We start from the raw sequence: 4481 nt of genomic DNA on the forward strand, positions 1-4481 counted from the left end.
CAAGCAAAAAATTTTTGTAGAGAGGATATGGCTCATACTGTTCCAAGGCAGGTCCTCTCTCCTCTTCTTGGTAAGCTATGATGATCTCTTGAATGGCTGACACTTGTTCCTCTTTCTTAACCAAGGCTTCTTCTTTCAAAACCCTCTCTTCCTCTTGTTGCCTAGCCAACATCTCCTTTTTCTCAATGATTTCCTTTAATTCCCTAATCTTCTGTGCTTTGAAACGCCCAGGGAATGGTAGTGGAGGCTTGTAAGCAGGAGGAATGTACTTAGCAGGCTTGACAGCTTCGGAGTCTTCAGCTCGATCGACCACTCGAGCATGCACTCGATCGAGTGTGTGGTCGAGCTGCTGGTCGAGTTCTCCTGCGAGCTCCTGTTGCTTTGCACAGATGTCACTTGGGGCTTCAGTAACTAATGAATTCCCCCAAACTTGGACTTCACTGTCCTCAGTGACTTCTTCCTCTTGAAGTAGGATGGCTTTGGCTGTGAACTCCCTTGGATTTTGAACTGCTTTGCCAGGGAGTTGGTTGGGTTTTGGAGCTGAAGTAGATGCTATGTTACTCTCCATGTACTTCACTCTAGAGTTAAGACCTTCAAACTTCATGTTCAGGTCATTATACTGGGATGTAAGCCTTTGGTTTAGCTCAGCAAACTGCTTGGCTTCCTCAATCTTCCCTTGTGTTTGACCAATCAACAGCTGCTGTATCATAGCTCTAAGGTCTTGTTCTTGGCCTTGGTTAGTCTGAAACCCTGGTGGGGGACACAACTGGGGCTGAAACACCTGCTGCTGTTGTTTGGGAATATAGTTTTGGAACCCTTGAGGCTGTTGAGGCTGTTGAGGAGGGTAGACTTGATCTTGTGGATTAGCCACATTGGTGCTCCTATAAGATAGGTTGTTGTTCTTGAAACCACCTTGATTGTAGCCCTTGAATCCACCTTGGTTTTGCATATAGCAAAGCTCAGCAAACTCATTCTCCCCCTATTGAACTGGAGCTTCTTCTTCACCAATGAAGTGAATGGATTTGGACTGGCTGAGGAGTATCTTGTCAAGTTTCTCATTAACCATCTTCAAATCCTTCTTGTACTTATCCTCTTGATCAGTTGAGGAACTCCTTATGGTCCTATCATAATCTTCATTATAATTGCCATCTGACTGAGCAAGATTCTCTACTAACTCCCAGCCTTCATCCACATGCTTGTTGAGGAAGTTCCCATTGGAGGCTGTATCAAGAAGCATTCTGAACTTGGGAAGCACTCCTCTATACAATGTGCTCAACAATGACTCCATACTGAAACCATGATGAGGGCATTGAGTCTGGTAGCCCTTGAATCTCTCCCAAGCTTCACAAAAACTCTCATTGTTCCTTTGAGCAAATCCAGAGATCTCATTCCTCAGCCTTGCTGTCCTAGCATTGGAGAAGAATTTGGCCAAGAAAGCCTTCTTACATTGGTCCCAAGTAGTGATAGCACCAGTGGGCAGAGTCTTCTCCCATAAATGAGCCTTGTCCCCAAGAGAGAAAGGGAACAACCTCAGCTTGAAACCATCTTCACTTACTCCATTGATCTTGGTAAGACCACAGATTCTGTCAAACTCATCAAGATGATCAAGTGGATCCTCCATAGGCAATCCATGAAACTTATTGGCCTGAATCATTGAGATCAATCCACTCTTGATCTCAAAGTTGTTGTTGGCAACTGTTGGTGGTACAATGCCAGCTCTTTGGTTGTGTGTGTTGGGTGCATCTCCAGCACCAATTTGTCTTGGTCTCTGAACCTGATCCTGATGATCCATAGCTACTGGAACCTCTTGTTGTTGCTGAACAACCCTCTTCTTCTTGGATCCCAAACCCTTGTTCAACTTGTTGATACTGTCACTATGCCTTAGAAGATTGTCCTTTCCTTTGGACCTTGTGTGCATCAACGAACGCAAACGATTTTTCTCGAGCAAGCGACTGAGCACAGGCTCAAGTAGGAAGGTAGGGCGACTGGAAAAAGAGGCTTACAGAGATCCGGGGTCTGGCTCGATCAAGTGCTCGATCACTACTCAGTCGAGTGGTGGTCGAGTGACTGGTCGAGTGGTACCTGAAATGGAACTTCAACCCCAAACACAAGATTCAAGTGCAGAAACTTCACAAATGTATAAAAGAACTTAATCTTAGACTAATATGGATCCTAAATGTCACAAAAACTAACTCAAACAGGCAAGGGCGCCAAATTGAAACATGTTATTTTTGTGGTGGTGATTGATGAATGTGTGTGTGCTATGGTGTGATATGGAATGATGGGTGTTTCAATTCCCCTTATGCAGTTGCAGTATAAGAGGTGTCAATCCAGTCTGAGTGCTTGTGAACAATCAAGATATGCATATGAATCTAAGTCAAGCCAAGTGCAAAGATTGTTTGTCACTAACAATCCTATGATGATAATGATAAAAAGCAGAAAATAAACTACAAGAACTAAGAACTAGATGCAAATAAAACAGAATGATTATGAACTAAGAACAGAAACAGAAACTGTAAACACTAGATATGAACTAATGCAAGACAAGTAATGAACTAGATGCTAAGTGAATGCAATGGAAATTAAACAGGAATGAAACAAGACAAACACAAATCATAAACAAGAGTTCTGGGGATGAACTCGAGCAGCACTCGACCGAGTGTAGGTCGAGTGGGTGGTCGAGCTAGACAAATCCGGGAAAACAGAGCAATGCAATAAAAACAGAGTAAAGCAAACACAGATCAAACAGCAAGCAAATAACAAGATTGAGACTTTAAAATCAATAAACAAAGAAGGTTCCTGAGGATGGATTCATGGGATAAACTAATCATTGTGGTAATCTAACTTGATCAACAAATCTCAAGCAATGCTATGAGCTAACCTCTAGACATATTAATCTAAGACAAGTCTCTCCCACTCTCATGGTCAAGAGACAATCAAACCTATGCAATCCTAGACTTGCTCTCACAATGAAAAGAATCTACACAAGCAGGCATTAAGCAATACATCTCAAACCAAACAAGACCTCTAATCTCTTAGCAAGCCTAATGGTATGCTCTAGATCTAGCCTTATCTATGCTTCTTAAACATTTGTGTGATGCTAAAAATCTTGAAATCAGATCCTACCCTCTCAGATATAGAATCAGCATTAAGAACATCTAGCCTAGAAGAGATCTACAACAATCAAGCTTGATCAAATCAGATATACCACAAGATCAATCCATCCTAACCCATCCTCAAGATCCTAAGAAGACTACTCACAACAAGACATGATGAACAAAGTCAAAAACCCAGAAAATATTGAAACTTGCATGATTAGATAGATAAGATAAAGATCTACAACTTTAAAGAAGAAATCAAACTCAGATTCTCAATACTTAGAAAGTTATTGAACCAACAAGTATGAGGAAATTCTTCTTTTCTAAGTACAAGATCCAAAAAGAAATAAAAAAGCAAAAGGAATAATATTCCTAAAAAGGTAAAAACTAGGTTTAGAATATCTGAAAAGCTGGACTAAAAAAATCTAGATTGTTTGGTGGCTGCAGGTACAAGGCCTTATATAGGAAGGGGAGTGGAAGCCCTAAAAATGGGAAAAGTCAAAGTGGTCCACGGATCGGTCAACTCGACCAGTGCTCGGTCGAGTGACAGGTAGAGCTGGCTTCTCCTGTGCAACTCCACTCGGTCGAGTCCATCTCCCACTCGGTCGAGTGCTTGGTCGAGCTGGACTCCGGATCTTGGTTCTTCAGCCTTAACTCCCTTGTTTCCTCCTCATGATTGCTTCACATCTCTTCTCCACTGCTTCCATGCTCCTTAAGCTCCAAAATCACCTGTTTATGCATGAAAAGATGCAAATGCAATGCAACTACACTCTAATGCATGATTAGTCCTAAAGCTACACAATAATGGTGAAAATGGATAGAAAAAGATGCAAAAGATGTGAATAAACTAAGGGAAAACATGGTAAAATATATGAACATCAACAAAAATAAAACACAACATCAAATGCAATGGTATAAACAAGGGAAGGTGATGATGGTACCTTAGGGATTGTGGAAAAAGTTGTCCACATCCATCTGCATGCTATCATAGGAGTAGTTGGGATCAGGCTGGTGGCTCGGAGAAGGACTTTGGGGCAGCTCGACTATGCCAATCGAGCCTGACTCGGTCGTGTACGTGGTCGAGTGGGGGGGTCGAGCTGGGTTGCGAGTCACCAAATCTTGAGTCTGGTACTGCTGGTACTGCTGGTAGAGTGTGGGATCCATAAAGTATTGGGGTGGGAAGGGTGGGTAATGTGGATAACCTGGATAAGCAGCTGGAGGTGGGAAGCCATAAGGTGGTCTGGAAAGGTGCTCGGCCGAGTGCATCGGAGGTGCTCGGTCGAGTGGGTGCTCGAGTGACCCGGTCGAGTGCCTCGAAAATTGTTGTTCTCGGGTACTTGAGCTCCTCTTCCTCTGATTTGGCTCATACATTGATGCCCTAGC

General features: G+C 42.8%; 1 non-coding gene across 1 annotated transcript; it reads left to right on the forward strand.

The window, feature by feature from the left end:
- Positions 1-1292: 1292 nt before the first annotated feature.
- Positions 1293-1399, forward strand: LOC147924811 (small nucleolar RNA R71). The gene has a single exon (XR_015588044.1). It is a non-coding gene; the product is annotated as a small nucleolar RNA R71 (small nucleolar RNA).
- The last annotated feature ends 3082 nt before the right edge of the window (positions 1400-4481 follow it).

Source organism: Camelina sativa, chromosome 17, assembly GCF_030686135.1.
Source record: "Camelina sativa cultivar CO46 ecotype springtype chromosome 17, ASM3068613v1".
NCBI lineage: Eukaryota > Viridiplantae > Streptophyta > Magnoliopsida > Brassicales > Brassicaceae > Camelina > Camelina sativa.